Source organism: Zingiber officinale, chromosome 1A (genome assembly GCF_018446385.1).
Source record: "Zingiber officinale cultivar Zhangliang chromosome 1A, Zo_v1.1, whole genome shotgun sequence".
Taxonomy (NCBI): domain Eukaryota; kingdom Viridiplantae; phylum Streptophyta; class Magnoliopsida; order Zingiberales; family Zingiberaceae; genus Zingiber; species Zingiber officinale.
In genome coordinates, this window is record NC_055987.1 from 92795462 (window position 1) to 92823359 (window position 27898).

Here is a 27898-nt window from a genome sequence, read left to right on the forward strand (position 1 = left end):
ATTTTGTGAGATGAATTAGGTTTAATTTTAGGGTTTGTTTTTAACTTGTGTTAGATTCAAGTTTAACTTTGGGTTCAACAAATAGGCTTTCTCTGGATAAACTTCTGGGCTATGGTGAGTCATTTGGACATCATTAGAGTAACCATGCCTTCGAGGTTTACCAAATTGTCCTATCCACTGGACTTACTACAAAACCTTGGTATAACTGGTTAGGATCCATAAAGAGTAGTTTCGGTCAGTTCCACTTAACCAAATGCACAAGGTCGAAGCCATATCTTCCTAGACATGCATAGACTAAGCTTCCCTAATGTACTATCATCCAAGATTTCACCAGTACCATTTTTCAAATTAAACTTGAACCCTTCTTAACTAGTCTTAATTACCCTGTCGGGTAGGTTGGTTAGAGTTACCCTGCCGGGTAGGTTAGTTTTGGAGGTGCCAGCTATTCTGGAGTCTCCCCCTGAATTAATGGTCGTTAATTTAATTTTTAGTTCTAGGTTTATGTCTATTTCTTTTATAATTATACTTTACTTGGTGATAGTTTAAATTTTGGTGAGTTCTAATATTTTTAGATTTTAAGTTTTTTTTTGTTTAGGTTTGTATTCTGATTTTTTATTTGGTTTATTTGACTTTACGTAATATATTTTATCTTTAGGGATATAATATTGGTTAGGTCCTATTTGCATGGTCAAACACGCTTTTAAAACCCAGGCTTTATTCGTTGGTTTGTATTGGGTTATTAATGATTTAAACGTTTTATTTGAGTTTGACTTATATCCTAGTTCGGTTTTATTATAACATGCTTTTTGATTATTTAGGATTAAGTCTAAATTTTTTGATCTGGTAGTAAATTTTTCTAACATAATTTTTAAATTATTAATTTCTAATTTTAATGATGAATTCTCCTCCTCAAGTGTTAGATCTTGAGTTGGTTTATTATTTACAACTTGTTCCTTGAGGATTTGATTTTCCTTGAGGATCAATTTGTTTTCAGTTTCTAATTTAACTAACTTATTATTTAAGCAGGAAATAATTTTAAACAACTTTTGGTTTAAGGTTAGGAATACCTCTTCGGAACCTTCGGAAACGAGTACGGACTCGTGGCTCGATTCGGGTTCGGACCCGTCTTCCGATTCATCTTCCGACAATGCTTCGCGGCCCATCAGCACGAGGTGGCTCTGGTGCATCTGATTCGTCCAAGGAGGAGTCGTCCCACGTCACTTTGAGGGTCTTCTTTTTGGTCGGCTTCGGTTTGTCGACCTTCAGTCTTGGGCACTCGTTATTATAGTGCCCCTTTTTGTTGCATCCGAAGCATGCCACGTTCCTTGAATCGGCTAGCGAACTGATCTTCTGTAGATCTTTCTTGCTGAAGCTTCTCTTCCTCCTAGTGAACATCTTCCTTACTAGGTTCACCAGGTGGTCTGTAACGCCCGCCCTCCCTGCTAACCCTAAGGGACGGGGCTACGATACTCTATGTACATATTACAGCGGAAGACTTAAAATAATTTTCTTAGTTTAATAAAACTTTTGTTTTGTTTTCAATTCCGAACTACACTAATATGGTTTCCATAACATGATAACAAGATAAATAGAAACATAACATCAAGTTACCCATATAGTACTACAATTTACGAAACCAAAGCGTAATTCTTAAAAGTTCTTAAAGCGGGTTCTTATTTGGTTGCCTAGCCACCGCCACACACATCTCCTTGCCTCTCCTGCTGCTCCTTTAGCTCATCCAGCTTTTTCCTTTATCTATGGTACAAGGAAAGTAAGCTATGAGCACTCATGGCTAAGTAAGTTCCTTTCCTACTCACTAAAACCGAAAATCATCACATGATCAAAGAATATCTTAACATAACATGATCTCAACTAGTCATGACATAACATATCATACTCTTTAAGCATATCATGCAACATAACAAAATCATAACTAGTCATGGCATATCATCTCTTAAAGCATAGCATGATACATAACATAATCATATCTAATCATGGCATATCATAGCATCATCACAAGGTAGCATGGCATATCAAGCTCTTAAAGCATAGCATGAAACATAACATAATCATATCTAATCATGGCATATCATAAATCATAGCATCATCACAACATGATCATAAGGTATATGCAATACGATTTTGAAAGCATGTATCCGAAAAAATATGTGTATGTCTCATGATCTTTAAAACCATTTCTTCTTACATATATACTTGAACATATTATCAACTTAAAGGGGATCCCGGCTATGTACCACTTACATATTGCGTACAACCTATGTAGGTCCAAGGTAGCAAGTCTTGACCCCTACAAGGCAAACATACTAGGCCCGAGTCTTACTCCATCGACCTAGGGGCACTTAGGAGCCCATCCCTAACGAGGCCCGAGTCTTATTCCATCGACCCCGGGGCACTTATGGAGCCCACCCTTGGTACAAGCCATATAAAGTAAAGTACATGTCATACTTATACATATCACACATCATAAGGGCATGCATCACTTAGGCACACATCATATCATAAAAGTATGCATCACTTAGGCATACATCATATCATAAAAGTATGCATCACTTAGGCATACATCATGTCATAAAAGTATGCATCACTTAGGCATACATCATATCATAAAGGTATGCATCACTTAGGCATACATCATGTCATAAAAGCATGCATATTTTCACCACATAGCATATCATAAAAGCATGCATATTTCTATCCACATAGCATATCATAAAAGCATGCATATTTCTAGCACATATCATATCATGGAAAGTATGAATCACAAGCATACATGTTTAAGCATAAGGGTGTATCATGTGATTATACTATCATAAGAAACATGGTAACATAGTTAACTTGGGTTCTAAGCTTCCTAATCCCTTGGGTTCTTATCATGGCCGAACCCCCTTAGATCTCAATTTAGGTAAAAATAACCTCCAAGCATGCGGAACCTAAATTATCATCACCTCAATTTCATAGGAAGCATTATAAGCATGATTAACTTGGTTTCTAAGTTCTCCAAGTCCCTAAACTTCATGTGGCCGAACCTTATCAGGTGTGAAACAAGGTCCCAAATGTCATGAAAGCATGGAAACCTTAAACCATATTTATAGCATTTTTCTTCCAAGTAACATAGTAATCATATTTGAGCTAATTCCTAAGTTCTTCAAGCCCTTAACATATGTCATGGCCAAAATTTCACAAGTATTCATTAGAGCTAAAAACAAGCATACAAGCATGTGAACTTGAACTAACATCTTGTATAAATTCATAATAAGGTATCATACAAAGGGTATGATCGAAACTTACCCTAGCCTCATTTTAGGTCATTAAGCAACATATAGCATAAGAACTTTGGCCATCTACTTATCATATTTCATGTAGAGTGACATGAGCATATTTAATTTTCATTCTAGGGTTTCTAGGGCATCTATCCCTTCATGTCCGAGACCTACAATGGTCCATTTAGGTCATGGAAAAATTATACAAGCATATGACACAATCAACACATTATCATATTTCCATAAGAAGCATTTTTAACACAATTGGTTTCAATTCTAAGGCCTCTAGGTCATTTAAACATTACTTGGCCGAGACCCATCAGTGGTTAACTTTGCTTCAAATAGCCTAAAAGCATAGGAAGTCATACAAGTTTCATAGCATGTATAAAGACAAGCATAATAAACATACATGTGCATTGTGTCTTAGGCTTCCTAGGTTTCTTTCCTTTTTCTTTTATTTTTCCTCATGGCCGAAACTTACCATTCTCTAAACTAGGTTCTAAGTGGCCTAAAGTATGGAAAACCTAGGTAAGTTTCATGGCAAAAATTACTAAGAACATCATATACGAATTTGGTTCATAAACAAGCTAGGACCCTTGTGACCTTACAAGTCATATATCATGTAACTAAATTCTCTATACCCTAATTAAGCATGAGAGCATTAAACCACTTTCATATCTTAATATCACAGAGGTCTTGAGCATGTTAAAATTTTGTTTAAGCTTTCCTAAGCTATCCATCTTAACATGGCCGAAAATCTTAATGAAGAGTTCATGAATTTCTAGCAATATTCAACATGCAATTCTTTAAGAGAACTCTATATTCTATCATATAAACATGGTTACTTAAATTTAAAGGTCTTCCTAACCTTAAGCTCTTTTCTTGTCCGAAACATATGAGGGGATTTCCTTTGGTTCCAAGTAACTTTCAAGCAAGAAAAACCAATAAAAGATCCTTAGTAATTCATGGAGGGAATCTTGTACTAGTTTGGTTAAACAATGATTTCCCTAACCTCTTTAAAATATTTTTGGCCGAAATTCTAGGGTTAGGTACTCCTCTGACCAAGCATCATATAGGTATAAAAACATGAAGGAAAACCTTCCTACATAGCATAGAAAAATATTATGAAATGAGGACTTGTTTAAACCTTCCTATATTTGAAAACTCTTCTTTGGCCGAATTTTTCTTAAATTCTATTCTAGGTTTCTAATCCTCATAAAATCCGAAAATCACATAAAAATCCTTGTACCACAGGTGAGGGGAAGCTTACATCCTTTTCGTTTGTGGATCTAAGGTATGGTGATGGAAGAAGTAGCCTCTTCTTCTAGTTCCCTTTCCTTGATTCCCTTGCTAAATCCTCCTTGTATCTTAGGCTTTCTTAGGAGAAAACCTTGGCTTGGGGCCGAAGATAGAGGAGAGAGGACTGAGGTTCTCGGTGAGGGAGAGGGAAGAATGAGAGAAATGAGAGAAAAATTAGAATTCTTCTCTTTACTTGCTCCCTTTTATGTTAAGGAGGAAGAAGTAGCAAAATTAGTTTTTGCTTTCCTTCTCCCTTAGCCCTTTTTCTCTATTTTCTTTTTATTTTTATTTATTTATTTATCCTCATCATTCATGGTGAAAATAAGGGGGAATGAATCCCCTTAATTAGCCTCTTTTATTTTCGGCAAGAGAAGAGAAAAAGAGGGAGAGAAGGAAGGTAAGTTGCCTTTCTCTTGCTCTTTTCTTGTTTTCTTTTGGCTAACTTTTACTCTCACCCTTATCATGAGTTTCCCTCCTTTGCTATCAATATCTTCTCTCTATCCCAATTGGTTTCTACTAATTAATTCTCTAAATTATAATATAAGAGGTTCAAGGTTCAATCCTTGACCTCCTCTTCTTTTTATTTCATTTTATTTCTTTTTGCTTCAACCCACTTTCTTTTATTTTTCTAAGGCAAAATCCTACATTCATATGCTTATCTTAAAAGCTTAGTGGGTGTTACAGTACCCCGTACCTCATAAAAAGTTCGTCCTCGAACTTTAAAATAGCTACATCAGGTGGCACTGAACTTTCGGCTGAGTGCATCGGCCACTTTGTTCGCCTTTCCTGGGTGATAAAGAATCTCGCAGTCGTAATCCTTAACTAGCTTGAGCCATCGGCGTTGCCTCATATTCAGGTCTTTTTGCGTGAAGAAATATTTCAGACTCTGATGGTCGGTATAAATCTTACACTGAGCTCCATATAAATAGTGTCTCCATATTTTGAGAGCGAAGACCACTGCTGCTAGTTCTAAGTCATGAATGGGATAATTCTTCTCATGCTCTTTAAGTTGTCTAGAAGCGTAGGCAATGACTTTGCCATCTTGCATGAGTACAGCTCCAAGTCCTGTGATGGAAGCATCGCTGTACATATCGAAGCCTCAGTTGGTTTCCAGGAGAGTAAGAATCGGAGCACTGGTCAGTCTCCTTTTTAATTCCGCGAAACTCTTCTCGCAAGCTTCTGTCCATTCATACTTTGTATTTTTCTTGGTGAGGGATGTCATAGGGGCTGCGATTTTGGAAAAATTCTCTACGAATTTCCTGTAATAGCCTGCTAGCCCGAGAAAACTCCTGACTTCGCTGGCATTCCTTGGTCTGTTCCAGTTATTTACAGCTTCGATTTTGCTTGGATCCACCATAACTCCATCTTTGGAGATGACATGACCTAGGAATATTACCCGATCAAGCCAAAACTCGCATTTGGAGAATTTGGCATATAGTTGTTTCTCTTGAAGGATCTGTAGTACAGTATTCAGGTGTTCAGCATGTTCTTCTGGGGTTCTCGAATAGATAAGTATATCGTCAATAAAGATGATTACAAATTTATCAAGATATGCCGTAAATACCCGATTCATCAGGTCCATAAATACTGCAGGAGCGTTGGTTACTCCGAAAGGCATAACTATGAACTCATAGTGTCCATATCGGGTTCGAAATGCTGTTTTTGGTATATCATCTGGTTTCACCTTCACTTGATGATAACCGGATCGTAGGTCTATCTTTGAGAAAACAGTCGCACCCTTCAGTTGGTCGAACAGGTCATCGATCCGTGGGAGTGGGTACCGGTTCTTGATCGTCACATTATTTAGCGCTCGGTAGTCTATACACATTCGCATAGACCCATCCTTCTTCTTTACGAACAGCACTGGAGCTCCCCATGGAGAGTGACTAGGATGAATAAGTCCCTTGTCGAGTAATTCGGATAACTGTTCCTGAAGCTCCTTTAATTCAGCCGGAGCCATACGATAAGGTGCTTTTGAAATCGGCTGAGTACCAGGAATCAATTCGATTCCGAATTCTATCTCTCTGTCAGGGGCCAACCCTGGTAGTTCATCAGGAAATACTCTTGGATAGTTGCATACTATTCTGACATCTTCTAATTTCTGGTCTTTGACTTGATTGGTGTTAACCACGTGCGCTAGAAACCCCATACATCCTTTATCTAACATCCCTTGTGCTTTAATAGATGACAATAACTCCTCCGTTCCTTTTGATTCCCCGAAAAATTCAAACTCTGGTTCATTTTCGGGTCGGAAAATCACTTTCCTTTTGCGGCACTCGATTGAAGCGCCGTATTTGCTAAGGAAATCCATGCCCAATATTATGTCATAATCCTGCATATGCAAGTACTATCAGATTGCAGTAGAGTTCTCTGTTTGCGATCCGAATGAGTACTGCTTGCAGCATATGGTCCGATGGCATAATCTCTCCGGATGGTAAGGCTGTTAAGAATGTGTCCTCTAGAGTTCGGAGTGGTATATCTAGCTTCTTCATAAAAGGTGTTGAGACGAACGAGTGCGTTGCCCCGGTATCAAATAATACTACAGCATACTGATTGTAAATAAGTAGCTGACCTGTGACAACGGTAGAGGCATTCGCCATGTCCTCCTTGGTAAGAGAGTAGACTCTGACGTTCGTCATAGCGGGAGGGGCTTCCAATCTTCCTTGGCTGATTGAAGTCCCTTCTATGGCAGGTTGCATCTGGTGAAACTGTGCGGGGGCACTCCTGTTCTGAAAGTTCTGCAGAGGTGGTGCCTGAGGTTGAGTTGGGCAATTTCTCGCTAGATGACCTTCCTTTCCGCAGTTATAGTACTTTCTGGTACTTAGGAGACATACTCCAGAATGCATCTTCCCACATGTGGCACACTGAGGGTATTTGGTCTGCTTATTGGCCGGACAACCTTTTGTTTTATTCCACTGTTTCCTCTTTCCACCTGAGTTTCCTTTCCAGTCGGTTCTGGTATTGTGCGATTTTTGTCCTCCAGTCAGTGCTTGGTTCATGCCCTTGTTCATTGCTTTCTAGTAGTGCTCGGTAATTAGGGCACTGCTGACTAGCTCCTCTGCAGTCTGCGGTCTATTAACTGCGCTGGCTACGTTCAGGGCTATCTCGGGTCGGAGCATCTTTAACATTAATCGGACCCTTTCTTTTTCAGTACGGATCAGTTCTGGGCACAGTCGTGCTAGGCGGTTGAACCTCTTGACGGCTTAGTTAACTGACAGATCACCTTGCCGGAACTTAGTGAACTCATCATAGTGCTTATTGGTCACTTGCATGTGGAAGAATTCCTCTAAGAACTCTATCTCAAAATCCCTCTACTGCATCTGGTTTATTTGTCTTTTCGCCTTTACTCGGTCCCACCACATCCGGGCATCTCCGATAAGGCAGAACGACGCGCATTTGACCTTCTCGTGTTCAGGCCAGTCCAGTAGTTCCATTATGCTCTCCACGGTCTTGAGCCAGGCTTGCGCATCCCATGGTTCGCAGTTTCCCGAGAATGCTTCCGGCTTAAGCCTTTGCCACTGAATCAGATAGGCCTCTTGTCGGACCATCGGAGTAGGGGCTGCCGGGGGCACTGGCGCGGCTGTAGGTATAACCGGTAGTGCATTCTGATTTGCCGGTGGGGTAACTGGGTTGCCTTGCTGACCCATTAAGGTAGTGATCAGCTGTTGTTGCTCCGCGATTTGATGCTGGAGGTCTGCGACTACCTGCGTCAGGTCTGGTGGAGTCACTGTCCCTCCGGTTCGGACATTGCGTGTCCTAACCATGTTTATCTAAATAAGGACAAACAGACTAGTGTAAGTGGTTATCGTTTTTATCCCATCTAACGTACTGTTTTGTTTCTATCTATTTGTTCTGCTATTATTCCTAAGCTACCAATACGTAATCCTAATCTAAATTATAACTAAAAGCATGGAATAAAACATCAAACATAAACAAGCAAAACATGAAACTAAAGCATAAGCAGCATAAGGAAAATAAGGAATAGAGTGACAAACAATATAACATAAGGAAATAAAGCATAAGCAATGTAGCAAAGAAAATAAAGCATAGACAATATAACAAGGAAGAAAAAATAATAATAAATAAAGCATAAGTCATATAACAAGTAAATTAAGCATAAACATATAACAAGAAAATTAAACAAAAGCATTCTTACTTGGAGCGGAAGGTCGGAGGCTTGATGTGTGTGTAGTGAGCTGGCAAAAACTTTGGCTCTGATACCAACCTGTAACGCCCGCCCTCCCTGCAAACCCTAAGGGACGGGGCTACGATACTCTATGTACATATTACAGCGGAAGACTTAAAATAATTTTCTTAGTTTAATAAAACTTTTGTTTTGTTTTCAAATCCAAACTACACTAATATGGTTTCCATAACATGATAACAAGATAAATAGAAACATAACATCAAGTTACCCATATAGTACTACAATTTACGAAACCAAAGCGTAATTCTTAAAAGTTCTTAAAGCAGGTTCTTATTTGGTTGCCTAACCACCGCCACACACATCTCCTTGCCTCTCCTGCTGCTCCTTTAGCTCATCCAGCTTTTTCCTTTATCTGTGGTACAAGGAAAGTAAGCTATGAGCACTCATGGCTCAGTAAGTTCCTTTCCTACTCACTAAAACTGAAAATTATCACATGATCAAAGAATATCTTAACATAACATGATCTCAACTAGTCATGGCATAACATATCATACTCTTTAAGCATATCATGCAACATAACAAAATCATAACTAGTCATGGCATATCATCTCTTAAAGCATAGCATGATACATAACATAATCATATCTGATCATGGCATATCATAGCATCATCACAAGGTAGCATGGCATATCAAGCTCTTAAAACATAGCATGAAACATAACATAATCATATCTAATCATGGCATATCATAAATCATAGCATCATCACAACATGATCATAAGGTATATGCAATACGATTTTGAAAGCATGTATCCGAAAAAACATGTGTATGTCTCATGATCTTTAAAACCATTTCTTCTTACATATATACTTGAACATATTATCAACTTAAAGGGGATCCCGGCTATGTACCACTTACATATTGCGCGCAACCTATGTAGGTCCAAGGTAGCAAGTCTTGACCCCTACAAGGCAAACATACTAGGCCCGAGTCTTACTCCATCGACCTAGGGGCACTTAGGAGCCCATCCCTAACGAGGCCCGAGTCTTATTCCATCGACCCCGGGGCGCTTATGGAGCCCACCCTTGGTACAAGCCATATAAAGTAAAGTACATGTCATACTTATACATATCACACATCATAAGGGCATGCATCACTTAGGCGCACATCATATCATAAAAGTATGCATCACTTAGGCATACATCATATCATAAAAGTATGCATCACTTAGGCATACATCATATCATAAAGGTATGCATCACTTAGGCATACATCATGTCATAAAAGAATGCATATTTTCACCACATAGCATATCATAAAAGCATGCATATTTCTATCCACATAGCATATCATAAAAGCATGCATATTTCTAGCACATATCATATCATGGAAAGTATGAATCACAAGCATACATGTTTAAGCATAAGGGTGTATCATGTGATTATACTATCATAAGAAACATGGTAACATAGTTAACTTGGGTTCTAAGCTTCCTAATCCCTTGGGTTCTTATCATGGCCGAACCCCCTTAGATCTCAATTTAGGTAAAAATAACCTCCAAGCATGTGGAACCTAAATTATCATCACCTCAATTTCATAGGAAGCATTATAAGCATGATTAACTTGGTTTCTAAGTTCTCCAAGTCCCTAAACTTCATGTGGCCGAACCTTATCAGGTGTGAAACAAGGTCCCAAATGTCATGAAAGCATGGAAACCTTAAACCATATTTATAGCATTTTTCTTCCAAGTAACATAGTAATCATATTTGAGCTAATTCCTAAGTTCTTCAAGCCCTTAACATATGTCATGGCCAAAATTTCACAAGTATTCATTAGAGCTAAAAACAAGCATACAAGCATGTGAACTTGAACTAACATCTTGTATAAATTCATAATAAGGTATCATACAAAGGGTATGGCTGAAACTTACCCTAGCCTCATTTTAGGTCATTAAGCAACATATAGCATGAGAACTTTGGCCTTCTACTTATCATATTTCATGTAGAGTGACATGAGCATATTTAATTTTTGTTCTAGGGTTTCTAGGGCATCTATCACTTCATGGCCGAGACCTACAATGGTCCATTTAGGTCATGGAAAAATTATACAAGCATGTGACACAATCAACACATTATCATATTTCCATAAGAAGCATTTTTAACACAATTGGTTTCAATTCTAAGGCCTCTAGGTCATTTAAACCTTACTTGGCCAAGACCCATCAGTGGTTAACTTTGCTTCAAATAGCCTAAAAGCATAGGAAGTCATACAAGTTTCATAGCATGTATAAAGACAAGTATAATAAACATACATGTGCATTGTGTCTTAGGCTTCCTAGGTTTCTTTCCTTTTTCTTTTATTTTTCCTCATGGCCGAAACTTACCATTCTCTAAACTAGGTTCTAAGTGGCCTAAAGTATGGAAAACCTAGGTAAGTTTCATGGCAAAAATTACTAAGAACATCATATACGAATTTGGTTCATAAACAAGCTAGGACCCTTGTGACCTTACAAGTCATATATCATGTAACTAAATTCTCTATACCCTAATTAAGCATGAGAGCATTAAACCACTTTCATATCTTAATATCACAGAGGTCTTGAGCATGTTAAAATTTTGTTTAAGCTTTCCTAATCTATCCATCTTAACATGGCCGAAAATCTTAATGAAGAGTTCATGAATTTCTAGCAATATTCAACATGCAATTCTTTAAGAGAACTCTATATTCTATCATATAAACATGGTTACTTAAATTTAAAGGTCTTCCTAACCCTAAGCTCTTTTCTTGGCCGAAACATATGAGGGGATTTCCTTTGGTTCCAAGTAACTTTCAAGCAAGAAAAACCAATAAAAGATCCTTAGTAATTCATGGAGGGAATCTTGTACTAGTTTGGTTAAACAATGATTTCCCTAACCTCTTTAAAATATTTTTGGCCAAAATTCTAGGGTTAGGTACTCCTCTGACCAAGCATCATATAGGTATAAAAACATGAAGGAAAACCTTCCTACATAGCATAGAAAAATATTATGAAATGAGGACTTGTTTAAACCTTCCTATATTTGAAAACTCTTCTTTGGCCGAATTTTTCTTAAATTCTATTCTAGGTTTCTAATCCTCATAAAATCCAAAAATCACATAAAAAGCCTTGTACCACAGGTGAGGGGAAGCTTACATCCTTTTCGCTTGTGGATCTAAGGTATGGTGATGGAAGAAGTAGCCTCTTCTTCTAGTTCTCTTTCCTTGATTCCCTTGCTAAGTCCTCCTTGTATCTTAGGCTTTCTTAGGAGAAAACCTTGGCTTGGGGCAGAAGATAGAGGAGAGGGGACTGAGGTTCTCGGTGAGGGAGAGGGAAGAATGAGAGAAATGAGAGAAAAATTAGAATTCTTCTCTTTACTTGCTCCCTTTTATGTTAAGGAGGAAGAAGTAGCAAAATTAGTTTTTGCTTTCCTTCTCCCTTAGCCCTTTTTCTCTATTTTCTTTTTATTTTTATTTATTTATTTATCCTCATCATTCATGGTGAAAATAAGGGGGAATGAATCCCCTTAATTAGCCTCTTTTATTTTCGGCAAGAGAAAAGAAAAAGAGGGAGAGAAGGAAGGAAGGCAAGTTGCCTTTCTCTTGCTCTTTTCTTGTTTTCTTTTGGCTAACTTTTACTCTCACCCTTATCATGAGTTTCCCTCCTTTGCTATCAATATCTTCTCTCTATCCCAATTGGTTTCTACTAATTAATTCTCTAAATTATAATATAAGAGGTTCAAGGTTCAATCCTTGACTTCCTCGTCTTTTTATTTCATTTTATTTCTTTTTTGCTTCAACCCACTTCCTTTTATTTTTCTAAGGCAAAATCCTACATTCATATGCTTATCTTAAAAGCTTAGTGGGTGTTACATGGTCTTCATCTTCAGAGCTCTGGTCAGAGTCTTCTTCAAGTTCAGCCTTGTTCTTCTTGGAGGAACATGCATATAAGGCAATACCTTTCTCGGCCCCCGTGTTAGTCTGCTCATGTAATTCCAATTCACAAAACAGTTCATCTAATTTAAGCTTAGTTAAATTCTTAGAAATTTTGTAGGCATCCACTATGGATGCCCACAAACTGTTACGTGGAAATGCATTTAATGCATACCTGATAAGGTCTCTGTTGTCCATCTGGTGGCCTATTGCATGGAGCCCGTTGAGGATATCCTTGATCCTCGCGTGCAGCTGACTCGCTGTTTCTCTTTCCTGTATTTTTATATTAAATATTTTATTTAATAATAAATATGTCACACCCCCAAAGGAGTCTGTACCAGACAAAAATCCGACAACATCTCCCCTGTACCGATGATAATCTGAAACATCAATACATACAAAATATACATCAGCCACATACAGCTGGAATATATACACAACCACGCAGTTATAATCACAGCCCACACGATTGGAATGAAACAATCACAACCACGCAGTTATATATAAAGCAGCCCACACGACTGTACTAAAAACATAGCGGAAAAACGAAGGAAAAGCCCACACAAAACAAATAAATACAATGCATGTCGGCACGGCTTAAACACAAATACAACACCAAAACCATAAGATAGCCACTGACTACACATAAATACAATAACACACCAAATACAGCAAATACCAAATATAAATAAAGCATATACAAAAACCCGAAACGGTCTCCGAATGTGACGTAGGACCCGACAGATAGAATACTCCAAGCGACACACCAACCATCTACCTACCACCTGAAAACATAAATGTACAAATGCGGTGGTGAGTATAGGTAACTCAGCGGGTAATAGAAAGAATAGTGCATGGACTATAAATAAACATGGAGATCAAAAGTATACAGTCTCAGTAGGGAAATAAAGAACATGATCATACTATCATAATCAATGCATCTGAACATACCTGACGTAATAACCAGACATAATCATAACTGACATACAAACTGCACAAACCATTACTGACATAATGATAAATACATACCCAATCTAAAATCGACACAAGGTACAAAGATCAGTAAACTCACTTGATCTGCAACAGGCATACCCGTGACACCTGTGCAATATAAATACGACTGCATATACATGTAAAATAAATGGCATGTATGCAGCATGACAACCATATGCAACAAGCATATCTTAAACAAGTGCAACAACCACAATCACATGCAACTAGTATCTACTAGGCATGTATGCAAATATATATCCACAGATGCACCGCGCATCATATGCAAATGTGTATGCATGCTCCATGGTCACCCCCGCCACCTCTCCAGACACCACGACCCCGGTATGGCCGAGAGGCTTGGGTCAGTGACAAACCGTACAAGCCTCACGCACGTAACCGCTATAAAGTGACTGAGGTGACAGTATACTATGTAGTTATCTAACTACATAGCTAAGGGTCCCTGACCACTCACAACTCAAGCCCCCTGACTACTGTACCCTCAAGATCCACTACTCCAGAGTGGTCGAGGCTGACAGAGTAAAAACACTGAGCAGCTGAGTAAGCGCGACAGGACATAGCTCCACTCCCAGCTACCTCTCTCCATCAGTGGTAGAGTGGACAGCTATAAAAGACTGACGACCCTCTCAACCACAAGGGAGACTAGTCGTCAGATGCAATGAATGATGAACATGATATATATATAATCATGATACAAACACCGTCATCATCCATGCAACCTCTAAACCATATAAGCACTGTATAACAAGAATATAATCGTCATGATACCTCCACATATCCCACCAAACATATTTACACAACTACACATGTATAATCAACTAAAAATCTCCAATAATCCCACAAGACACATGTACATAAATACAATCAACATGTATCCTCCAGTAGTAAACACATCAAACATGTGTATAAACCACAAACATACAATCAACACAACTCCTCCAAAAGTACATAACAAATACGTGTGTACATACAACATGCAAATGTACGGTCAACACGATGTCTCCTAAAACACATACCAAGCTACGTACAGTCCACATTATATGCAAAATCAGCATGGTAAATCCAACCACTCGACAATCCCTACAATACATACTCTACACGCGTAATCACAGCAGAGTAGAAATCAAGAGTAGAGACTGTATATGATATAACCAGATCATCACAAGGGTCAAGCATAAGTATCATGCAGGAAAAATAACAACCGATCATGATATAAGATAAAGCAGCCTAATTCATCCAATAATAACCATGCACTAAGTTTCAAGAAACTATAAAGAGGCCAAGGAAGAAATACCCGCCTTAATACATAAATCATGTCCAGAAATCCCACGTCAAGACGCTCGTCCCGAATCCAAGTCCTGCGATCACATAGTATATTTAGCTAATTACAAAAAATGTAATTAACTAAACAACTCCCCCACTTAATTAGAGTAACTCTAATCAAACATGGTTATAGATTAATCCCCAATTAACCTTAACCATACTACAACCTAATTAAATTAGGTTCACCATGAAGCATCTCTATAGCTTCCCAATTTAACTCATCATTTAATCCAATACAAATCCATCTCTGAATCACCAATCCACTATATAATATAGTCAATTTCTACAATCCATCATTCTAATCCCAAACCAATAAAGAAATGGAAATCAACTTCTAAAACTCACCGAATCAGATGATTTCCCCATCCAATCTCAGCTGAAGAGATTCACTGCCAAATCATTTGGCCACTACCATCCAAACAAATGACCCTAAATCAACACATAATAACACATACTAAATCTAGTATCAATATATTCATTGATCAGATCAATATTTACCATGAAAACTAACCTTAATATCCTCCTCCTTTCAATCCTCAACTGAAGGAGGATCACCACAACAAATCATGCACCCTAAATCTGCCACTAAATTTCCAGAATATGGTATCAACCCAACAAGATAACCAAGAAAGAATACCTCCTGGTATCAATCGAAATCTACATACTTACCCTAAATCTCTGATAACTGCTGGTGAAACACGATCAGAGAGGTTCACTACTGAGACTGGATTGCCAAAACTATGGATCACCAACTGACCGAAGCTACAAGAACAACCAAGAATCAAATCTCTATATCCCTAGTCGAAAATGGTGATTAGATCGCTTGAAAACTAATATGAGTCTTACCTTACTTCAATTCTGTGTCGGCAGCCCATCACACTCTAGGGATCAGCAAGTGATCTATACCGGCAAAGAAGAGGAATCGGAATCCAGTGGAGTTGGACCTCCCTGATCCAAGCTCCAACGACGAGAAGGCACTGGACACCCACAATAGGAAACTAGGGCTCGAATCTCCCCTCCCTCACCGAGCCCTAGCCTCGTCATACCCTAGCCGCTGAGGAACAGCCGATCACGAGCAAGAAATCACTGAGGATGCAATCGCTCCGCCGGAGATGACGGGTACCGTCGAGATCCCAGCCCCTTCCTCTTCGACGACGCGTGGTGGCGAGATCGCAATGGAAAAAGCCTCTCCGTCGGTGTCAGGTCATCCGCGCATGAGAGAAAGATCGAGAGAGAAGGAGAGAGAGGAAAGAATTGGTAGCTTTCCTCCTCGAATCTCCGGTGTGCTCTGTGCCAGCGAAGCCGAGAGGCGAAGAGCAACATCGCCGGTCGCTAGTGAGGTTCGGGACGAAGAGAGTTAGCACGCAAGGGGAAAGAAATCGGGAAGAAGGAAAATGGTTCGGCAATTAAACAGAGGTCAATTTATATTAAATGAAATAAATCAACTCCCTCTCAAGGGTATTCTAAATAGGCTTTTACTGTACCCCGAATCCATCCCCGCAAAACGGGTCATACGTACTCCGTTTAAATCCCGAAAAATTTCTAAAAATTTCTGAAAAATCCAATAAGATTTTTCATCCAATAATATTTATTATTTAATTTTATGGTATCTTACAAAATCCCTTTTTGTTACCTTAGCATCGTTGGTTCCTTCGTGTAGCTCGATCAGTTTATCCCACAACTCTTTAGCGTTTTGATGCGGTCCGACCCGGTTCAGTTCTTCTCTTGTTAGTCCGCATTGCAAAGTGTTGATTGCTTTGTTCTCCGTCGACGCCTTTTGTTAGTTAGAGCCCTAGAGCCAATCATTTGATGATTGTTGTATGGACTCATTGTATCATATTTCTTATGTATATAAAGACATTTGTTTATGGTTATTATACTTACTTGTATTGGTGTCAAATAACTAAGTATAATAGTATCCTTGAGTAGAAGGTTCTTACCTATATCAATCGATTGGTTGAATCGATAGTGAGATGATATAGGGAACACTACTCTTAATCATTCCTAGTCAAGTATTAACATTCAGGGACAATATTAATGCGACGAGACTAGCATGTAGGTCAACTCGATGACTTGATCTCACAAGTCATGGATATAGAGATATCAAGTTGACACATGGGTATGCATTGGAGAATGAATACTGAATGACCCGCCATGAGAAAGTATCATGGATCGTTATATGAGTATCATATACTTTCTCATGTGGCTATTAGTATGACTATTAGTCCTTGGACCTGAAGTCACCATGGTTCCCTACATAATGAGTTGTATACTTTGGCTTCTTCAAATGTCACCCGTAACTAGATGGACTATAAAGGCAATTACTGGGTATATAACAAATTATGCGGAGGGATGTGAGTGATATAGATGGGATCTATCCCTCCTATATGACGGGAGTGACATCATTATTCTTGATAGAGTGAGACCACTAAGTGCATGGCCATGCCCAAATGAGTCATTATGAGATGTTGAGCTCATTTGATTGAGTGAGACTACTTGGAGTTCAAGACTTAAATTGATTAGAGGATGACATGGTCTATGCCTCACATTGATCAATCTAGATGTCTAGGATAGAAGAACATTGTCACATATTATGAAGAGTCACAAGGTGATGTTGGATCTCAACATTCTTGTAACTTGGGTAGTAATGATGTGTTGCTAGATACCGCTCATTACTTATGCTTCTAAATGGGTTTAGGATCATTGTCAACGTTACAAGAACCTACAGGGTCACACACAAAGGGCAATTAGATGGAGATTAGGTTTATTTGATGAGCCAAGAGGATTAAGTTCATGTGATGAACCAAATTGGATTAAGAGTAATCCAAAGTAAACTAATTGAGTTGGACTCAATTTGGTTCATGTGTTAAATGAGTCTAATTTGGACTTAGACTCATTGAGCCAATTTAATTCAATGAATAGAGATTCATTAAATTAAAATTGACTTGAACCAATGGTTAGATTTGATCAACCATGGGAGAGAAGTGGTCAAGTTTGACTTGACTTGAGAGGAAGATAAAAGGTCAAGTTTAACTTGACCATTGTCACCTCATTTGTGAGTTGGCATTAAGTGGATTAGTGATGATGTGCCACATCATCAAGGCTAGCACATGTGTGTGCCACCTCATGAGGGAGATCAAGAGCCTTGACTCTTGATATCCCATGGAGGTTTAAAAGCTTTTGAACTGGCCGGCCACTTTAACTCTTGTGTGAGTTTCATTTTGGTTTGGTAACCTCCTTCTTCTCTCTCCTCTCATCTTCTTCTCCCTCTCCTCCACCTTGGCCAAACCTTCAAAGGTGATAGCACACCTTTTGTTTGATTTTTCTCCACCTAATCGTTCGATTAGCAACAAGAGAGATTCATAGCAAAGGGCAAAGAGCATCTAGTTTGTAAGCTCAATCGGTCGATTTATGAACTGAAGCAAGCTTCAAGATCTTGGAACATTCGGTTTAATGAAGTAATCCAGTCATATGCATTTATTCAGTGTCCGGATGAGTCTTGTGTATACAAGAAGTGTGATGGAAACATGGTGGTATTTCTTGTACTATACGTAGATGATATTTTTGATAGTCGAAAATAATATCAAAGTGTTGTCGGAAGTAAGGGTATGGTTATCCAAGCAATTCGATATGAAGGACTTAGGAGAATGTGCACATATTCTTGGGATTAAAGTAATAAGGGATCGTAAGAAAAGGATGTTGTGCTTGTCCCAAGCTTCATATAATGATACAATACTTGCTCGTTTTAGCATGCAAGACTCCATGAAAGGTTTTTGTACCTTTTGGGCTTGGAGTATATTTATCAAAAGAGATATCTCCGAAGACATCAAAAGAGATAGAAGAAATAAAGGCAGTTCCTTATGCTATAGGAAGTCTAATGTATGCTATGAACGAGACCAGATATCTGTTTTTCCATGGGCATGGTTAGCATATATCAAAGTAACCCAGGACCAAGGACACTGGACTGCCATAAAGCATATATTAAAGTACCTTAGAGGGACTAGAGATTATATGCCAGTTTACAAGGCAGATGATTTGCTCTCTATGGGATACACAAATTTTGACTTCCAATCAGATAGGGACAATAGTAAGTCAACCTCTAGGTTTTGTGTTTACTTTAGGAAGTAAAGTCATAACAATGGAGGAGTGATAAACATAGATGTTTTTCTGACTCCACCATAGAAGTTGAGTATGTGACAGCCTCTGAGGTAGTCATAAAAGCTGTAAGGCTCAAAAACTTCATGATGGACTTAGATGTAATTCCTGGTTTGCCCAAAAATTATTACAGTGTATTATGATAATAAGTGGTGCAGTAGCAAACTCGAAGGAACCACGAGCCCATAAGGCAAGTAAACACATAGAGCACAAGTACCACCCAATATGAGACATCGTATAACGAGGAGAAGTTGTCGCCACCTAGATTACATCAGATGATAACCGGAAGATCCTTTCATTAAGGCCCTTAAGGCAAGAGCTGTAGGAGGATCGGTGGCCGGCTTGAAGGGGGGTTGGATAGCTAGGTCACCCCCAAATTGATTTCTTCTCTACAAGAAGGTTAGTACGCAGTGGAATACACTAAACAAAACAATGAAAGCAATCAAGGAAAAATACAAATGCTAACAAGCTCAATGTAACGTGGTTCAGAGATTGCTTGCTCCTACTCCACGACGTGTCCTTGAGATGGACGAGCCCTTGATCCTTCGGTGGATCAGTCCCCGGTAATCTCCGGCTAGAGCTTCTCCTTCTCGGTGGAGCAAACCTCTCACAAAGAATCTCTCCCTCTTTACAAGATGAAGTTTAGGTTTAGGAGGAAGAGAGTGAACTTTGGAAGCTTTGGGCAGAGACTAGAAGTTATTCAATGTGCATGAATAACCTCCTTCATGCCCCAAAGCTCCCCTTAAATAAGAGGAGAGAGTTGATCACTAATCAACTCAAACCTGAAACCAGTCGACTGGTCCACACACCAGTCGATTGATGTGCCGTTGGACACACCCAACGACTCTCTACAGAAAGCAAATTTCTACCAACGGCCATATACCAGTCGACTGGTCCCCATAGTCGACAAGCACAGAATCATTCTGTACATTCTGTGAAATAGGATCCGTCGACTGGTCCCAGTACATTCTCACACACTCATCCTCGGAGTCGCCTTTGAAGTCCTCTTCCTCGGCCTTCGTCCCTCAGATGCACCTGAGCCCGCGGCTCCTCTCTGTGTCATCCTTCACGTTGCCTTGATGTTCACTTCCCTCGGCTCCACTCCATTGCTCCTCGTCCGGCAGTCCCTCGGATGTTTTCCACACCATCCTTCACTGACTCAAGGATCCGAGCCCTTGAATGTGTTTTCCATACTTGACCTCACCAAGTTCCTCATGTGTTTCTCCAAGTCCTGCACGACTTAAACACATATCAAATACATATGAAAGCCTAACTTAAACTCTTTGACATACACATTAAAACCTAGGTCGATTGCACCAACAATCTCCCCCTTTTTGATATGTGGCAATATGTTTAAGTTAGGCACAAATAACAACTTTGAAAAATTACAAGCAATTTGTAAACATGAAGCATAAAACCCAAGCTCCCCCTTAACATTTGCTCTCAACCTTAATTTTCAAAGTTTTGCACACAAGTAGGTTTCTAACTTAAACCTACCCATTTCTCCCCCTTTGACATCATCAAAAAAATTATACCAACAATCATGCATTCTATGGCACCAACTCTAACCAAATTTTGACCACAAAATTGATTTCATAAGCCATCAGAATGCTGGAAGGCTGGTACCAGTCGACTGGTACCTGACACAGTCGACTGGTACACTCTGAAATCGAATTTCAGCCTTCTCAAGCTAACTTCAGAAATGCGTAAAAAATTTCAGAAAATTCAAAAAATCATGAAATTTTGGACAACATATTTCTTAGAATGTCCTTCATCTAGGAAAAATATGTTTTCATGAAAAGTCAAAGTATTTTTGAAGTTTTGACCAAATCTCAAAAGTCTCAAAAATATGCAAGTTTGTATCAAATTGAAGTCTAGTTTTGCAATCATATGCTTCAATATAGCTATACCATAGTAGATAAAACATAGAAATGTTTTAAAACATTTAAAATGTCCAACTATGATCTATGGGCAAGATGTCCATTAATTAAACATTTTTTCCCCATAGTTGGTCTATGATGACTAACAATTTGATACATATCATAACTCATCAAAATGTCATAAGCATAAGTGAATTATTTGTATCATTCTAATATCTCACATTTATGGTTAGAAAATAATGCAAATCATTGTGAGATAAAGTTAACTTCTACTTAGCCCTCTTGATCATGAATCTCTATCAAGGCTAAGTGCTCTCCCATAAGGTTTCAAGTCAACCATTTTTCAAAGATTTGAATTATGATTTCCATGATTGACTTGACCTAAAATCCTCTAACCCTTGAGGATTGATTTTGGTACCCAATAGAAATTCTTTCTAATTGAGTTAACCAAATATTCCTTGGGGATCCATATGGTCTTGGTCTTTGATTGCCCCTAGCAAGTAGACAATGGTAGATCTTTTCATTGTTGGGTTCATTGTATCATAACCCATTTTTCCTAAAACTTGCCCTTTGGGTCCCAATAATAATGTTTATGGTTTTAGAGCCAATTTCAAATTTCCTAAGGGCATTGGTAAGGTATTCTACATTTTCCCTTAATTTCCTATTTTCTTCTTCTAAACATGAATCATTTGAAGAATTAGAAGAAGCATGCATATTGTTGTCCTTAGAGCACACAGATTCTAATCTTGCTTCAAGCATGCAAATATCATTTTTCAAGGATTTATTTTTCCTTTTAGCTTTAAACAAAACATCATTTGTACTTGAAATAATTTTGATTAAAATATGGGGAGGAAGATTATGTACCTCACTTACCGAGAAGTCTGAATCTGAAGTTTGACCTCCCCCTTCACTTGAGCTCCCCTCTTCATCTTCACTTGAGCTCTTTCCCTCTTCATTTTCAGATGAGGTGGAGGTTATATCATCAATTCCCATTAGAGAAAAATTGACTACATGATGCTCTTCTTCCTCCGATGACGATGAAGGATCATCCCATGTTGCTTTTAGGTTTTGAGCCTTCTTCCCCTTTTCTTTTGTCTTCTTCTCCTCCCTCTTCTTCCCTTCCTTCTTCTTCAAGAGAGGGCAATCATCTCTTATGTGTCCCTCTCCTTGGCAATTGTAGCAAATTACCCTCCTTGTTCTACTTTTGCTTATTGAGCTTTTCCTAGCATGAGATTTGTTAGTAGAAAACTTTTTAAATGCCCTTTTCATTTTCTTACCATATATGCCTCTTGATCACTATCCATTGAGGTGCTTGATTCTTCGGAGTCGGAGGATGGTGGGGATGAAGACTTCTTCTTCTTACCCTTTCCCTTGTTTGCCACAAGGGCTACTCCTCTTGATCTATGAGCTTCTCTATCTAATCCTTCAACTCTTGGTTCGTGGAGATCCATTGTTGAGAAGAGTTCATCTAGAGAGGATTTCTCTAGGTCCTTTGATATGTAGTATGAATCTACAATGGAGCTCCAAATTGTGGTTCTTAGCAAAGCATTTAGGGCTTTCATCATCATGTCTCGATTTGAAAGTGTCTCACCTACACTTCTTAGTCCATTAGTAATTTCCTTAATTCTAGAATGTAAAATTGATACCTTTTCTCCTTTCTCAAGCTTGATATTGTTGAGTTGAGTTTGAAGGAGGTCTCTTCTTGCCAATTTTGCTTCCGATGTTCCTTCATGAAGCTCCACTAGCTTTTCCCATAACTGCTTGGCGCTTGAGTAGGTTCCAACCCTTGTTACTTCTTGTTGGGGAAGAACATTTAGTAGATGATGGATTTCCTTGGAATTTGCTAGATGCTCTTCTTTTTTCCTTTTGGTCCATCTTGTTGTGTCGATTGTCTCATTGTGTTCATCCTTGGGCTCTTCAAAACCACTTCTCATGATTAGCATAATGTCAAAATTGGTATTGAAAAATACCTCCATTCTCTTCTTCCACCAAGAGAAGTCGCCTTCGAATTTGGGTAGATGAATGTTTGAGCCGGCCATTTTGATGAATGCTCTTCTCGGCGATTAGTCCGTTGAAGAGCAACCTTGCTCTGATACCAATTATAGGAGGATCGGTGGCCGGCTTGAAGGGAGGTTGGATAGCTAGGCCACCCCCAAATCGATTTCTTCTCTATAAGAAGGTTAGTACATAGCGGAATACACTAAACAAAACAATGAAAACAATCAAGGAAAAATACAAACGCTAACAAGCTCGATGTAACGTGGTTCGGAGATTGGTTGCTCCTACTCCACGATGTGTCCTTGAGATGGACGAGCCCTTGATCCTTCCGTGGATCAGTCCCTGGCAATCTCCGACTAGAGCTTCTCCTTCTCGGTAGAGCAAACCTCTCACAAAGAATCTCTCTCTCTTTACAAGATGAAGTTTAGGTTTAGGAGGAAGAGAGTGAACTTTGGAAGCTTTGGGTAGAGACTAGAAGTTATTCAATGTGCATGAGTAACCTTCTTTATGTCCCAAAGCTCCCCCTAAATAAGAGGAGAGAGTTGATGACTAATCAACTCAAACCTGACACCAATCGACTAGTCCACACACCAGTCGACTGATGTGCCGTTGGACACACCCAACGACTCTCTGTAGAAAGCCAATTTCTGCCAACGGCCATATACCAGTCGACTGGTCCCATGACCAGTCGACTAGTCCACGTAGTTGACATGCACAGAATCATTCTATGCATTCTGTGAAATAGGATCAGTCGACTGGTCCAATGACCAGTAGACTGGTCCTAGTACATTCTCACACACTCATCCTCGGAGTCGCCTTTGAAGTCCTCTTCCTCGGCCTTCGCCCCTCAGATGCACCCGAGCTTGCAGCTCCTCTCCGTGCCTTCCTTCACGTTGCCTTGAAGTCCACTTCCCTCGGCTCCACTCCATTGCTCCTTGTCCGGCGGTCCCTCGGATGTTTTCCACACCATCTTTCACCGACTCAAGGATCCGAGCCCTTAGATGAGCTTTCCATACTTGACCGCACCAAGTTCCTCATGTGTTTCTCCAAGTCCTGCATGACTTAAACACATATCAAATACATATGAAAGCCTAACTTAAACTCTTTCACACACACATCAAAACCTAGGTCGATTGCACCAACAATAGCTTTTGATGGGCATGATGAAGGAATGAGAATCAGATGTATGGCCGCATTTGAGGCAGCATAGTCTTTTAATATAAGTGGGAGATTGTCAGAGTGTATATTAAAAGCCTAGCTTTTTGTAAACATTTATTTTAAAATAAAGAATCACATTGGTCAAATGTCTACATTTATATACTAAGTGTAGTTGTTCAATTAATTTATATTGAAGATAACATGGTGTGTCGTGTCACACACAGAAGATCATGTTATCAGTTCCTTATAAGTTATAAAAAGTAGCTCACGGCTAAGATGGAAAGGAACAAACCATTGGAACAGTCGTAGTGTAATTTGGTATTAGTTTATCTTAACTATAAAATTACACTAGTACACTCTGAGTGTATTGAGCAAGACCATTTAAGGTAAGCTCTTTTTATACTGACTGTATAAAAGAACAAGACCTTTATTATTATGGAAGTGTGTGCTCTTAATCATGATATAATAACAAGCACATATACTCAATATTCATTTCTTTAATTTATCAAAGGGTGTGATTTAGTTCGATAAATCAATAGGCCCGATAAGTTGAGAAATGATATTATTTATATGGTGTGTTGTTGATTATAGAATGAAACTGTGTCATAGTAATCTAGGTTGATAATGTCCCCAAGAGGAGCTCATAAGGATTGTCATGTAAACCCTGAAGGTGGACTTAGTCTGACATGACGATAAGGTTGAATGTTACTACTCTTGGAGCTAGATATTAATTAAGTGAGTTGCCAGTAACTCATTTAATTAGTGGGCATTCGATATCTTAAACACAGGGAGATTAACACACTCATGATAAGAAGGAGCTCATATAGTAATATGGGATTGATGTGGTAGTTCAATAATAACTCTTTAGTGGTATGAGTTATTATTGATGAACTCGAGTTAGGTGTTCGGGGCAAACACGGGAAGCTCAAGTTCATCGGGAGACCAAAATCAATTCCTCCTCACGGTCCCTGTTGTAGCCTCTTAATTATAAAGTGTTATACCCACTCATATCCACATTTTACCCACCTTAAGGTGGCCGGCCAAGCTTAGCTTGGAGCCCAAGCTAGGGTCGGCCAAAACAAGGTTAGATGGGTCAAGTAGGTGGCCAGCCCTAGATTGAACGTAAGCTTAGGTGGCCGGCCACAATTAAATAAAAGGAGTTTATTTAAAATCTTTCCTTATGTGGAAGCTATGGTTTTAAAAGAGAGTTTAAAATTTAAATCTTTCCTTTTATAGCTTTCTATAAAAGATTAAGAAAAAGGTTTGATATCTTTCCTTATTTGTAGTTAAAAGGAATATTTTAATTTTTGATAAAACTTTCCTTTTTTGTAACCATCCTCATGGTTTTAAAAGAGAGTTTTAAAATTTAAATCTTTTCTTTTATAGTTTTCTACAAAAGATTAAGAGAAAGGTTTGATATATTTCCTTATTTGTAGTTAAAAGGAAGATTTAAATTTTTGATAAAACTTTCATTTTTTTAACCATCCTCATGATTTTAAAAGAGAGTTTTAAAATTAAATTTTTCCTTTTATAGCTTTCTACAAAAGATTAAGAGAAAGATTTAATATCTTTCCTTATTTGTAGTTAAAAGGAAGATTTTAATTTTAGAGAAAACTTTCCTTTTTGTAAATCATCCACATGTTTTAATAGAGAGATTTTAATTTATAAAAGTTTCATTTTATAACCAACCATGAAGGGGATTTTTAAAAGAGAAATTTTTATTTTAAAATTTCCGGAAACAAATTAGGAAGTTTTAATTTTTGTTTAAAACTTTCCTTGTTTGGCGGACAATGAGGTGGTCGGCCATTAAGGGTTGAAAAGGAAATTTTTAATTAAATTTTCCTTCTTAAACATTGGCAAGGAATATAAGGAAGTTTTATTTATAAAACTTTCCTTATTTGCCAAGACCAAGGAATATAAAAGAGAGGATAGAGGTGTCTCACCTTACAACAAGATATCCTCTAGTATTCCTCTCTTCCTTGGTGGTGGTCAGCCCTCTCATCTTCCTCTTCCCCTATTCTTCTTCTTAAGTGGCCAGCGGCATCGTCTTCTTGGAGAGATCTTGGTGGCCGGATTTTTCTTGGAGAAGAAGAAGAGATAGGAGGCATTGTTTCATAGCATCCCATGGAGCTTGGTTGGTGGCCGAAGTTCTTCATCTCTAGGAGATTGTTGGTGGCCGAAACTTGCAAGGAGAAGAAGGAGGCTTAGGTGAATTCTCATCTCGGTAGATCGTCGCCCACACGACGTCCGAGATAAGAAGAGGAATACGATAGAAGATCGTGAGGTTTATAAGCTACAAAAGGTATAACTAGTTATTAGTTTCCGCATCATAACTAGTTCATCTTTTTGTTTAGATCTTGAAATACCAAACACAAGAGGCTAACGTTTCTAGGTTTCAAATTTATGATTCGAGTTTATGTTTCTTTTATTTTTTCGATCTTGTGATTTGAATGTTCTTAATTGTTAAACCTAGGGTTCCTATAAGGAGATTAAATATTGAATTTCATTGAAAGACTTTGTCTAGGAAGTGGTGGATGCTCTCATAACCAAGAAGGCCTAGTGACTCGTTATATTTAACCTGGAAGCCGATTTCTGAAATAAATATTTAATCAAATTTGTAACATAGGTGGATTTGGATTAATAATGTTAAGCATCGTTTGTGATCCAAGTCTAAACCTCTAAGAATAGATAAGTTGAATTTAGAATCGATAATATTAAGTTCTGTTTGTGATTTCAAATTTAATTTCTAAAGAACACAATAGGTTGTTAGGAATGGTTCAGGACCTGTAAAAAAATTTTGTACAGGGGAACCAGTACGATATTCCAAGTAGCAACCAATATACGCATGCTCCTTCAGAGACGCATTGGGGTGCTGTGAAGCATCTACTTCGGTATCTCAATGGTACTAGGGATCTTGGCATTCGTCTTCTTATGGATACACCTTTTACTCTTCATGGTTTCTCCGATCCAGACTGGGCAGGAGATCCAGATGATCGGTGTTCTATGGGTGCATTTATTATTTTTCTAGGTGCTAATCCGGTTTCCTGGAAATCTACCAAACAGTGCACGGTTGTATGCTCTTCGACTGAGGCTGAATATCATGTCATTGCCTCTGCAGCATCTGAGATCCAATGGATTAAGTCACTTTTGACAGATCTGCTTCCTCCGGTTACCACGTTTGTTGTACTTTTTACTGATAATTTGGGTGTCACGTATCTTTCAGTTAATCTTGTTTTTCACTCTCGGATGAAGCATCTGGCTATTGACTATCACTTTGTTCGTGATCTGGTGTAGGCCTCCGAACTACGAGTTACTCATATTCCTACTGAGGATCAGTTAGCTGATGCACTTACAAAGTCGCTTTCTCGACCTCGGTTGTTTGCTATTTGCAGCAAGATTGGTGTCATTTCTGGGGCATCATCTTGAGAGGGTGTATTAGGAAATAATTATTATAAGTAAATAATTATTTGTTTCCTAGTTATTAGAGAATAATTATTATTAGGAAATACTTATTATTTTCCTAATTTATGTATTTTCCTATTTTCACTTGTAATGGTATTTATATATATCATATGTTATCATTAATAATATATGTGAATTCTATTAAATTTTCACTGATATCTTGTTTACTCCGAAATACGGATTAGAAAAAGGATGAAATATACGAGAGTCGAGATACTTTCTCTTATTTATATAT